The following is a 14,600-nucleotide window of genomic DNA, read 5'->3' as shown; positions in this document are numbered from 1 at the left end:
ATTAGAGATAAATTACAGGGAAAAAATGTAAAAAAAAAAAAACGCATGGTGGCTAAACAATATGTTACTAAATAACCAAGAGATTACTGAAGAAATCAAAGAGGAAATCAAAAAATACCTAGAGACAAATGACAACGAAAATACAATGATCCAAAACCTAAGGATGCAGCAAAAGCAGTTCTAAGAGGGAAGTTTATAGCAAAACAATCCTACCTCAAGAAACAAGAAAAATCTCAAACAATCTAACCTTACACCTAAAGGAACTAGAGAAAGAACAAACAAAACTCAAAGTTTGTAGAAGGAAAGAAATCATAAAGTTCAGATCAGAAATAAATGAAATAGAAACAAAGGAAACAATAGCAAAGATCAATAAAACTAAAAGCTGGTTCCTTGAGAAGATAAACAAAATTGATAAAACTTTAACCAGACTCACCAAGAAAGAGAGGGAGAGGACTCAAATCAATAAAATTAGAAATGAAAAAGGAGAAGTCACAATGGACACCACAGAAATACAAAGCATAATAAGAGACTACTACAAGGAACTCTATGTCAATAAAAGGGAAACCTTGGAAGAAACGGACAAATCCTTAGAAAGGTGTAAACTTCCAAGGCTGAACCAGGAAGAAATAGAAAATATGAACAGACCTATCACAAGTAATGAAATTGAAACTGTGAATAAAAATCTTCCAACAAACAAAAGTCCAGGACCAGATGTCTTCACAGGTGAATTCTATCAAATATTTAGAGAAGAGCTAACACCCATCCTTCTCAAGCTCTTCCAAACAACTGCAGAGGAAGGAACACTCCCAAACTCATTCTATGAGGCCACCATCACCCTGATACCAAAACCAGGCAAAGATCCTCCAAAAAAAAAAAAAAGAAATTAAATACTAATATCATTGATAAATATAGATGCAAAAATCCTCAACAAAATACTAGAAAACAGAATCCCACAACACATTAAAAGGATCATACACTATGATCAAGTGGAAGTTATATGCAAGGATTCTTTAATATATGCAAATCAATCAATGTGATACACCATATTAACAAACTGAAGAATAAAAACCTTATGATCATCTCAATAGATGCAGAAAAAGCTTCTGACAAAATTCAACACCGATTTATGACAAAAACTCTCCAGAAAGTGGGCCTAGAGGGAACCTACCTCAACATAATAAAGGCCATATATGACAAACCCACAGCAAACAACATTCTCAATGGTGAAAAACTGAAAGTATTTCCTCTAAGATCAGGAACAAGACAAGGATGTCTACTCTAGTCACTTATTTTCAACATAGTTTTGGAAGTCCTAGCCATGTCAGTCAGTGAAGAAAAAGAAATAAAATGAATCCAAATTGGAAAAGAAGAAGTAAACTGTCACTGTTTGCAGATGACATGATAATATACATAGAAAATCCTAAAGATGCCACCAGAAAACTGCTAGAGCTAATCAATGAATTTGGGAAAGTAGCAGGATACAAAATTAATGCACAGAAATCTCTTGCATTCCTATACACTAACAATGAAAGATCAGAAAAAGAAATTATGGAAACAATCTCATTCACCATTGCAACAAAAAGAATAAAATACCTAGGAATAAATCTACCTAAGGAGGTAAAAGACTTGTACTCAGAAAACTATAAGACACTGTTGAAAGAAATCAAAGATAACAAAAAGAAATGGAGAGATATAGCATGTTATTGGATTGGAAGAATCAATATTGTGAAAATGACTATACTACCCAAAGCAATCTACAGAGTCAATGCAATCCCTAACAAATTACCAATGGTATTTTTTTACAGAACTAGAACAAAAATCTGAAAATTTGTATGGAGACACAAAAGACCCTGAATAGCCAAAACAATCTTGAGGGAAAAACTGGAGCTGGAGGAATCAGACTCCCTGACTTCAGACTATACTACAAAGCTATAGTAATCAAGAGAGTATGTTGCTGGCACAAAAACAGAAATATAGATCAATGGAACAGGATAGAAAGCCCAGAGATAAACCCACGCACCTATGGTCAACTAATCTATGACAAAGGAGGCAAGGTTATACAATGTATATAAGATAGTCTCTTCAATAAGCAGTGCTGCGAAAACTGGACAGCTACTTGTAAAAGAATGAAATTAGAACACTCCCTAACACCATACACAAAAATAAACTCAAAATGGATTAAAGACCTAAATGTAAGACCGGACACTATAAAACTCTTAAAGGAAAACGTAGGAAGAATGTTCCTTGACATAAATCACAGCAAGATCTTTTTTGACACACCTCCTAGAGCAATGGAAATAAAAACAGAAATAAACAAATGAAACAATACATTTGGACCTAATGAAACTTGAAAGCTTTTGCACAGCGAAGGAAACTATGAACAAGATGAAAAGACAACACTCAGAATGGGAGAAAATATTTGCAAATGAATCAACAGACAAAGGATTAATCTCCAAAATACATAAACAGCTCATGTAGCTCAGTAACAAAAAAACCAAACAACCCAATCCAAAAATGGGCAGAAGACCTAAATAGACATTTCTCCAAAGAAGACATACAGATGGCCAAGAAGCACATGAAAAGCTGCTCAACATCACTAATTATTAGAGAAATACAAATCAAAACTACAATGAGGTATCACCTCACACCAGTTAGAATGGGCATCATCAGAAAATCTGCAAACAACAAATGCTGGAGAGGGTGTGGAGAAAAGGGGACCCTCTTGCACTGTTAGTGGGAATGTAAATTGATACAGCCACTATGGAGAACAGTATGGAGGTTCCTTGAAAAACTAAAAAGAGAACTACCATATGACCCAGCAATCCCACTACTGGGCATATACCCAGAGAAAACCATAATTCAAAAAGACACATGCGGGATTCCCTGGTGGTGCAGTGGTTGAGAGTCCACCTGCCGATGCAGGGGACACGGGTTCGTGCCCCGGTCCGGGAAGATCCCACATGCCGCGGAGTGGCTGGGCCCGTGAGCCATGGCTGCTGAGCCTACGCGTCCGGAGCCTGTGCTCCGCAACGGGAGAGGCCACAACAGTGAGAGGCCCGCGTACTGCAAAAAAAAAAAAAAAAAAAGAAGACACATGCACTCCAAAGTTCATTGCAACACTATTTACAATAACCAGGTCATGGAAGCAACCTAAATGCCCACTGACAGATGAATGGATAAAGAAGATGTGGTACATATATACAGTGGAATATTACTCAGCCATAAAAAGGAATGAAATTGGGTCATATGTAGGTACATGTATGGACCTCGAGACTGTCATACAAAGTGAGGTAAGTCAGAAAGAGAAAAACAAATATCGTATATTAATGCATATATGTGGAAGCTAGAAAAATGGTAAAGATGATCCAGTTTGCAAGGCATAAATAGAGACACAGATGTAGAGAACAAATGTATGGACATGGGGGCAAGGGGTGGTAGGATGAATTGGGAGATTAGGATTGACATATATACACTAATACGTATAAAATAGATAACTAATAAGAACCTGCTGTATAAAATAAATAAATAAAATTCAAGAATAAAAAAAAAACCTTAAAAAAAATCAAGTGTACCATACTAATGTTAGATGCTAGTAATAGCAGAAATTGGATGTGGGGTTTATGGAAATTCTGCAATTTTTCTGTAAATGTAAAAGTATTGTAAAATATAAACTTTTAAAAAATCTGGAAAGAAAAGTAATTGGAAATTTTTTTTTGGCAGTACGCAGCCCTCTCACTGTTGTGGCCTCTCCCGTTGTGGAGCACAGGCTCCGGTCACGCAGGCTCAGCAGCCATGGCTCACGGGCCCAGCCGCTCTGCGGCATGTGGGATCCTCCCGGACCGGGGCACGAACCTGTGTCCCCTGCATCGACAGGCGGACTCTCAACCACTGCGCCACCAGGGAAGCCCCCAGAAAATTTTTTTTTTTTTGATGAATGAAAACACAACAGTCCAAATCAATAGATGTGGAGAAGCAGGACTCAGAGAGGAATTTATAGGTGCAAGTGCCTACATTAAATAAGAAGAAAGATCTAAAAATCAATATACTAATATTATACTTTAAAGAACTATAAAAAGAAGGCAAACTAAACCAAAATATAGCAGAAGGAAAAAAAATGGAGTTAGAGCAGAGATAAACAAAACAAACAAACAAACAAAAAAAAAACAGAGAAAATCAATAATACCTAAACCTGGTTCTTTGAAAAGGTCAGCAAAATTATCAAACTTTTAGCTAAACTGCCAAAGAGAAAAAGAAAAAAAGTAGATGCAAATAATTTTAAAATGAGAAATGAACCTAGGGAGATTACTAAAGGCTTTTCAAAAATAAAAAGTTTATAAGAGGATATGAAGAAGTTGTAGCCAAGATGGGAGAAGAAGAATACCCCAGCTTATCTCTTAGCACAGTGAGACAGATAGGGGGGATGAAGAAGTGGTATAGTCAAGACTCATAGCACCAAGGGAGCAAATTAGCAAAGACTGTCCCCAAGGAGTACATAGTCCTAACTCCTGGTTAGGCTCCCCAGACCAGGGCTCCAGCACCGGGAAGCCATGCCCCCAAAACAATGGCCTTAAAGGCCAGTGGAGAGTACTTTCAGCAGAGCTAATGGCTCATAGTAATCAATCTACCACAACAAGAGGACACAGGCAGCCCAAATACAGGTACCCCTAGAGCATCTAAGTCTGGTGACCGGATGAGGGTGCACTGCTTGGATGGATAGGATGTCTAATACAAAAGGCCACTTTTACAAGATCAGGAAATGTAACCAACCTTCAGATACATAAAAATAAAAACTGCAAGTTGGGTGAAATAAGGCAACAGAGGAATATGTTGCAAATGAAGCAACAACATAAAACCCCAGAAAAAGAACTAAGTGAAGTGGACATAGGCAATCTACCCCACAGAGAGTTCAAGGTAATGATTGTAAAGATGTTCAGAAAAACTGGGGAGAAGATTAAATAAACAGAGTGAGAAGGTAGAAGTTTTTAGCAAAAAATTAGAAAATATAAATAAGAACAAAACAAAGATGAACAATACAATAACTGAAATGATAAATACACCAGAAAGAATCAACAGTAGATTAGATGATACAGAGACATCGATCAGCGAGCTGAAAGACAAAGTAGTGGAAATCATTGAAGTTGAACAGAAAAAAGAATAAAAAGAAAGAAGACAGTTTAAGAGACTTCTGTGACAACATCAAGCATATTAACATTTGCATTATAGGTCTCCCAGAGGGAGAAGAGAGGCAGAAAGGGGCAGAGAACATATTTGAAGACATGATAGCTATAATTCCCTAACTTGGGAAAGGAAACAGTCATCTAGTTGTAGGAAGCAGAGCCAATCCCACACAGGATCAACCCAAAGAAGACCACACCAAGACACATTGCAATTAAAATGGCAAAAATTAAGAGAAAATTTTAAAAGCAGCAAGGGAAAAGGAACAAGTTACTTACAAGGATACTCCCATAAGCCTATTGGCTAACTTTTCAGCAGAAACACTGCAGACCTGAAGGGAGTGGCACAATATATAATATTTAAAATGATGAAAGGGGAAAACCTACTACCAGGAATACTCTCACCAGCAAGGCTCTCATTCATGTTTGATGGAGAGATCAAAAGTTTTACAAGCAAGCAAAAGTTAAAGAGTTCAGCACCACCAAACCAGGTGTACAAGAAATGTTAAGGGGACTTTTCTAAGTGAGAGAGAAAAGGTCACAACTAGAAACAGGAAAATCACAAAAGGAAAAATTGGTAAAGGCAAATATATAGTAAAGTTAGTAAATCAGCCAGATATAAAGCTAGAAGGAAGGTTAGAACACAAAAGTAATACAATCATGTATACTCATAATAAGTAGTTAAGAGATACATGAAACTAAAAGGTTTAAACTATGATGTCAAAAATAGTAAGTGTGGTGAGGAAAGTAAAAATGCAAGGTTGTTAAAATGCACTTGAACTTAAGAGATCAGCAACTTAAAATAATCATGTATTTTCACATATATATGTATGTATTTTGCTAAATACAGTGTGGGGAATAAGACAATAACTATACAATAGTTTTACATGTTGTAACTAGACTTATCGTGATGATCATTTTGAGAGGTATAGAAATACCAAATAGCTATATTGTGTAACAGGAACTAACATAGTGTTGTAGGTTAGTTATACTTCAAAACAGAAAAGAAAAAACAACCTCATGGAAAAATAGATCAGATTTGTGGTTACCAGAGGCAGGGGACTGGGGAAAGGACAATTGGAGGAAGGTGGTTAAAAGGTTCAAACTTCCAGTTATATGATAAATGAGTACTAGGAATGCAATATATATCATAAACACTGCTGTATGTTATATATGAAAATTGTTGAGAGTAAATCTTGAGGTCTCATGTGAAGAAATTTTTTTTCTATTTCTTTAATTTTGTACCTACATAAGATGATGGATATTCACTTATTCACTTATCACTTATTGTGATAATCACTTCATAATGTATGTAAGTAAAATTATAATGCTATACAACTTAAACTTAGTGCTGTATGTCAATTATATATCAACAAAACTGAAAGAAAAAAAGAGGATATTATCAAAACTTGCACAACAAAAATTAGACAGCCTGGAATACGTGGATAAATACCTTGAAAAACTCAATTTACTTACACTGACTAAACAAGAAATAGAGTATTTCAACAGACCTATATCAAATTAAGAGACTGAAATAGTAATCAAAAACCTACCAAAAAGGAAAAGTCCTGGAGAGATAGCATCACTGGCAAATTCTATCAAACATTTATATAATTAAGTAATCCTTTTCAAATATTCCAAAAAAGTGAAAAGAAGGAAACATTATATAATGCTGTGAGGCTAGATTTACCTGATATGAAAGCCTGTGTATTGCCGAAACCTGCTTTCAGTTTCAAGGTTCGTTGGACTCACCAGCAAAATACCCACTCGTCTCACACAACTGAACAGATTTAATTAATTTCTTTAATAGAAGATGATTTAAGTTAATTTCAATATACAATCATTAGAAGGGGATGAATAAAAGTATTAGAAAGACATAACAGAGTATACATCACCAGATTGGGCTGACATCTTCATCCAGATTCAAACAGCAGCTGGGAAATCCCGAGTAACAGCAATCTGGAGTCCCAGCTGGGAAGGGTCCCAGGCGGTGCGTCCACCTCAGGGGTGAAACTTCAAATTGTAGTTCTGGGGGCTTCCGTTTATAATTCCAGGCCACAAACTGATGTCATCAGTTTGCATGCAAAAATGCAGCTCTGGTTCAACTGTAACAATGCTGTTGATTTCACCATATGAGTCACAAGATTTTCTAGACCCCAGGGGACTGGCCAGGTCCCCAGGGCTCAAGAAATTCCAAGACCCACTCCCTTTCTTATTGTACTTGCTGCTTGACTTGTTAGTAAGAATTGTTAGGTGTGCAAGCAGGCCTGCAGTCCAGGCAGGATCACAAGTCAGTCAGAGGCCTTCTTTTGCCTCTGAAGCCTAAACAAGACTACTTTACTAGTTTTCCCAACAACCAGATAAAGACACCACAAAATAAAATTACAGACCATGATCATTTCTAAATATGGACATTAAAATACTCAAGAAAAGATTTGCAGATCAAATCCACTAGAATATTGAAAGCAGTATTCACCATAGTAAAATGATACTTATTCTATTTTTGCAAAGCTGGTTCAGCAAATGTAAATCAATCCATGTAATACAGCACATGAATATAATGAAGGGAAAAACAAACAAACAAATGATCATTTTAACTTACACAGAAAAGGAAGTTGAGAAAATCCAACATTCTTTTGATGAAAACTCTCAAGAAATTTAGGAATAGAGGGAGAAGTCCTCAATATGATACAGGATACTTTTGAAAAACCCACAGCTTATGTCATACTCAGTGGTGTAAACTGAAAGCTTTCTTCCTAAGATCAGGAACAATACAAAGTTGTATTGTTTCACTGTTGCTATTTAACCTTATACCAGAAGTTCTAGCATAGGAATGACACAGGAAAAAGAAATAAAAATGCATCCACATTGGAATGAGAGAGGTAAAGCAATGTGTATTTGCAGATGACGTGATACTATACATAGAAAATCTCAAAGAATTCACAAAAACCTACTAAGGATAATAACCAAACTTAACTAAGGTGCATAATACAAGATTAACAGGCAAAAATCAGTTTTTTTCATACACACAGGGTCAGTGAACACTCTGAACATGAAATTTTTAAACTTCCACTTACTAGAGCAACAAAACAAATTAAATACTTAAGAATAAATCTAACCAAGGAGGTAAAACATTTGCATGATGAGAACCACAAAATATTATTATTATTATTATTGTGCTGCGTGGCATGCAGGATCTTAGTTCCCCAACCAGGGATTGAACCTATGCCTCCTGCAGTGGAAGCTCAGGGCCCTAACCACTGGACAGCCAGGGAATTCCCCACAAAACATTATTGCTGCAAGAAATTAAAGGATACCTAAATACGTGGAAACTCATCCTATGTATGTTCATGATAGGAATACTTAACATGGTTAAGATGTCAACACTATCCAAAACTATCTACAGATTTAATGCAATGCCTATCAAAACTCTAACAGCATTTTTGTAGAAATAAAAAATCCACTCCTCAACCTCACATGGAACTACAAGAACCACAAATAGACGAAACAATCCTGAAAAACAGCAAAGTTAAAGGACTCACACTTTCAAACACTGAAGTTAGAAATTTACTATGAACCTACAGTAAATTAACAGTGTAGTAATGGGAAAAGGGCAGACATGTAAACCAATGGAATAGAAGACAAAGTAGAAATTAACCCTCACACGTATGGGCAATTGATTTTCAACAAGGATGCAAGACGATTCAGTGGGGAAAGGACAATCTTCTCAACAAATAGTGCTTGTAAAATCTTGATATCCACATGCAAAGGAATAAAGTTGGACACTTACCTTAAAAAAATTAACTCAAAATGGATCAGAGACAAACTTTAGAAGTAAAAACATAATACTTTTACAAGAAAATCCTAAGGGAAAACTTCATCACATTGTATTTTGCTATGATTTCATAGGTATGACACCAAAAGCACAAACAATAAAAGTAAATAAATTGGACTTCATCAAATGCAGAACTTTGTGCATCAAAAGATACTATCAAGAAAGTGAAATACAATATACAGATTGGGAGACAATCTTTGCAAATCACGTATCTGATAAGGAACTAATGTGCACAATACATAAAGAACTCCTATAACTCAACAACAACAAAAAACCAATTGAAAAATGGGAAAGTACTTGAATAGATACTTCTCAAAATAAGATACACAAATGGTCAAAAAGTACATGCAAAGATGCTCAAAATCATTAATCATTAAGGAAATGCAAATCGAAGAACCACTTCACACATTAAGATGGCTATTATAAAAAGTAAATAAAAGGAAAATAGCAAGGGTTGGTGTGAATGTGGAGAAATAGGACCTCGTGCGTTACAATTCTGTTACCGAATGCAAGTTCGTATACCTGATGCAGTTAGTCCAGACAAACCAAAACATAGGAGTTTGGAGCAGAGAAAGGTTTACTGCAAGTCCACAAAGGAGGTGGGTGGCTTGTGCCCAGAAAGCCCTGAACTCTCCAAAGGGTTTCAACAAAGCACTTTTAAAGGCAAGGTAAGAGAGGTATGTGGTTAGTTGTTGCAAACTTCTTGGTGTAGGACAGTACTTTGTTCTTGCCACTCTCCAAGTAGGTCAGGTCATGATGTTCCTGTAAACCTCCAACAAGACAAATATTATTTTCTGTTCTGCAACTTTTATCTCTATATTAATGGACTCTTAAAGGTCAGAGCCTTGAGAATAGGCTATCCTGTACATTTTAGGCTGTAGGCAACATTATTTTACAAAAGGTACAGAGCCAGCATGACCAACACAGGAAACAGAACAGAAAGGTTAAAGTAAAAGAAACAGATCTAATGTGAAATCAGATTTGTTCTTCTCTATTATACTCATAAGAATGCAAAATGATGTATCTGCTCTGAAAAACATTTTTCTTGTTCTTCACTAAGTTAAACATAGAGCTGTTATATGCCCCGGTAATTCTAATCCTGACTATTTATGAAGAGAAATTGAAATCAGGGACTCAAACAGATATTTGTACAACAATGGTCACAGCAACATTGTTCACAATACCAGAATGAATAGATAAAGAAAATGTGATATATACACAAAATGGAATATTATTCAGCCTTAAAAAGAAAGGAAATTCTGATATGTTAAAATATACATGAACCTTGAAGACATAATGCTAAGTGAAATAATGTTGTCAGAAGACAAATACTGTATGATTCCACTTATATCAGATACCTAGATTAGACAAATTCATGGAGACAGAAAGTAGAATAGAGGTACCAGGGGCTAGGGAGTGGGGGGAATAGGGAGTTATTGCTTAATGATACAGAGTTTATGTAGGGAAGATGAAAACATTTGGGGTATAGATAGTGCTTATCGTTACACACCACTGTGGATGTATTTAGTGCCACCAGATTCTATAATTACAATACTTTAAAATGATAGACATCATTATGTATATTTTACTATAATAAAAAAGGAAATACTTGATTCTAAGTTACTACCAAGTATATAACAAAGATCAAAGCACTAACAATTTCTTAGTGACGTAAATCACATTCCTTCCCTTTGCCTCTGAAAACTTTGTTTCAAAATCCACTTTACCAGAATGGCCTAGTAATACCAATATACACTTGTTTCAGACACAGATTGTCTTTTATCTTCATCTACAAGTTAGAATTAACCTGATGATGATAGCCTATCGACTAGGATTATTGCAAGCATTTGAAAACACTGTTGTGGTGTCAAAGGTTTAAAAACATTCGTTACTTAATCACTTAGGACCTCAGTTTGCTTGTGTATTACCTGGAGTCATCAAACCTGATTAATTCTAAGTTAACTGCCTCCTTCTGATGGGATGTGATTCTAAAAGTTTTCTAATAGAGTAAATGCACTTGTCTTAGCAGGTTCTGTGGAGATACACAGGAAGAGAAACCAGAAACACTAGGAGCAAATACCTGGCTATATGGATGGATTCCACAGAATGATCTTGGGTAAGACCAAAGAGAAGCAAAATTAAATAATTTTGCTTAATTACGAATGAGGAATAATCTGAATGATTACTCAATAACAGATAAGTTGTATTCAAAATAAGAAAAAAAACTTAATTTCTTCTTCACATTTCTTCTGGAGCTTGTTAAAGAAAAACTTATTCATGACACTTGTTAAAGACTGTAAGGCACACTTTAGCCAAGACCACCATGATAAGTACAGTAACTACTGCAATGGACTTTTACAGTAAGACAGAGAGATTGGACTAAACTGCATGCGGAAAGAAAAGTGGGAAATTTATAACCAAAGTGCAGAGAGGGAGGTCAGTGGATGGAAAATCACTAGAAGAAACATCAGGGTCAAGGGAGGACGCTGGCAAAACTAACCTAATCCGATTCTTGTTGACAGCAGGCCAGGGTGATCAGCCATCACTTGGGGGATGGTGAAAGAGGAAGCAGCAGCTCAAAAGAGTGATCAGGTATCAGTACTGGGAGAATCTAGCTAAACTGACTTTAGAAGGATGGTTGCTAAAATTGGGCAATGCAGAGATAAACAAAAAGCCCCCAAATCAGGGTCTACTTGAAAAGAGAGTTCAGAGGAGCCTGACTAGAGTTTGGTCAAATATGGAATCTTTGTCAAGCACTAACATAAATATGGTATTTATAATTCTTCCGTTTATGATACAATCTCTCCCTCCTCAGAATCAGAGCCAAAGAAAGTACCTTTACATCAGGCTATCATTATCTTTTGTATAGAATATTGCAACACCCTCCTGGCTTTCTGTATCCATTATCTTCCTCGTCTCTTCACTTTTCCCACAGTAGCTATTTGAAAAAAAAATCTGATAAGCCATTTCACCATCTACAATATTATAAATGGTTCAAATTACTTATAATCAATTCAAAACCCAATTTTTAAAACAGAGTACTACATGAACTTGCCCAGGTCGATCTTTCTAGCCTGTTATGCCAACATTCTCACATTGAAACCCTGCACATCTCAACTCCCTTTCCCTATTAAAGCAAGCGTTTGTTTTCTTAAAACCCTCCATTCCTTTTTATTAAAGTATTCTCACCCCAGCAACTGTCCAACGTCAAGTGCTCTCCATCGGTTAACTCTGCACAAACTTTTCACAGGTGTGGAATGACTTAATTGCTGGAATTACTAATTGCTGCTTAGCCTGGAATAATTAATTGCTGCTTTCTTTAGAGCCTATAGGAATTTATATATGGCCTCATGGCACAGAATTATGCAGAAGATGCTACCTAATTGAATTAATGATTTATAAAGGTGTCATGATTTTCTGTATCTGAAACTCTTACTAATGATATATATTTTATTTTTAGGTCATCCCAAAGCCAGAGCTTTTATTACTCACTGTGGAACCAATGGGATCTATGAAGCTATTTACCACAGGGTCCCTATGGTGGTAATTCCCCTGTTTGGTGATCAGCATGATAATATTGCTCATATAAAAGCCAAAGGGGCAGCTGTTGAATTAAATTTGCACATAATTACGAGTTCCAATCTCCTTAACACTTTGAACACAGTTATTAACAACCCTTCCTGAGTATAGACTATATTCTTTTCTGAGAAGCCTCGGTATTTTAAAAGGAGTAAATTGTCTCATTCAGTTAAATTGATTACTTTTACATAATCACCAGGACATAACTAACATCAAATATGATTGTCTTACACTTCTCAAATTCTATGAAAGTATTTAGATTCACCTACTGTTACTGGGTAATAGATTACAACCTGAAAGAAATACTAAATTTATTTAAAGAAAACTAAGCTGCTGTTAAAGAGACACAAATATTTTTATTAATAATACTTATTGTTTATCTCTTAAAAATGCAGATGTTAACACTATAAAGAATTTAGACAGTATTAAAAAAGCATAGAGAAATAAAAGTGAAAAATCACTTAACTCTCCACATGCAGCTATAACCATCAGTATAGAAATATTACTTTAGGTATTTCCTCGTGCTAATTTATAACTAGAAAAAAAAGATAGAAATACTTTTATAAAAATAGGATCATTCTACTTGTTAATTAAAAACATCCTATATTGGTATATTTTAATTGAAAACAAGAGAAAGACAGTGAAGTAAAGAGTGTGAGACAGTGAGATCCAAATGGAGACATAGAAGACCCCAGCCTCCCTGTCCCCTGACAAAGATCGACAATTAGACACGACAGTACCCATAAACAAAAACATCTCTGGGAGAGCTCTAAAGTCCACTTAAGGAATTTTAGCAACACTGTGGAACTAAAAAATCCTGAGAATAATCACACAAAAACAGAATGAAGACAGCTTCATTTTACCCATATCATCCCATTTCCAAGCCAGCATTACTCAACACCAAGAGGGAACTTCCCAGCTAGAAAGAGTTTCTCAACAGGAAAGGGTGAGTCGAGTGACCAGGTTCTAAAGCCTTTTGGGGCACAGAAATTGAAACACAAATCCTAAATTGTAGCTACTACAAAGCTACAGATCTTCTAAAAGTATGGTACTGGCATAAAAACAGACACATAGACCAATGGACAGGATTGAGTGTCCAAAAGTAAACCCTCACATATAAGGTAAAACAATATTTAACAAGAGAGCCAAGAATACTCAATAAGAAAACAGTTGTGTCTTCAATAAATGGTGCTGGGGAACCTAGATAATCTCATATAGGAGAATGAAATTGGACCCCTATCTTACCTCACTTACAAAGATTAACTAGAAATGGATTAAAAACTTAAACATAAGACCTGAAACCATACAACTCCTAGAAGAAAATATAGGGAAAAAAAAGCTCCTTGACAAGGGTCTTTGTAACAATATTTTGGATATGCCAACGACAGCACAAGGAACAAATACAAGAATCAACAAGTGGGCTACATCAAATTTAAATCTCCTGCACAGCAAAAGAAATGATCTACAAAATGAAAGAAAACGTACAAAATGGGAGAAAATATTTGCAAATTAGATATCTGATAAGGTTAAAATACAAAATATATAAAAACTCATATAACTCAAGTAAAGAAAAATTTAAAAATTAGTAGAGTTACTAAATAAACATTTTTCCAAAGAAGATGTACAAATGGCCAACAGATACATGAAAGGGGGGTTGACATCAGTAAGCATCAGAAAATGCAAATCAAAACCACAATGAAATATCACCTCATACCTATTAGAATGGCCATGAACGAAAGAAAAGGTATAACAAATGTTGGTGAGGAAGTGAAGAAGGGTGTTGGTAGGAATGTAAATTGCTGTAACCACTATGGAAAATAGGATGGCGCTTCCTCCAAAAATTTAAAATAGAACTACTACATCATTCAGCAATGCCACTTTGGGGTATACATCTAAAGGAAATTACAACGGAATATGGAAGAGATACCTGCATTTCTATGTTCATTGTAGCGTTATTCATAACAACTAAGATATAAAAACAACCTAATTATCCATCAATGGATAAATGGATA

General features: G+C 35.6%; 1 pseudogene; it reads left to right on the top strand.

The window, feature by feature from the left end:
• The window catches only part of LOC101322630 (UDP-glucuronosyltransferase 2C1-like), a 43,864-nt pseudogene that overhangs the window by 27,134 nt on the left and 2,130 nt on the right, over positions 1-14,600 (top strand).

The sequence above is a fragment of the Tursiops truncatus genome, chromosome 5 (assembly GCF_011762595.2).
Source record: "Tursiops truncatus isolate mTurTru1 chromosome 5, mTurTru1.mat.Y, whole genome shotgun sequence".
In the NCBI taxonomy this organism is placed as follows: domain Eukaryota; kingdom Metazoa; phylum Chordata; class Mammalia; order Artiodactyla; family Delphinidae; genus Tursiops; species Tursiops truncatus.
This window is presented reverse-complemented; position numbering and strand designations above follow the sequence as displayed.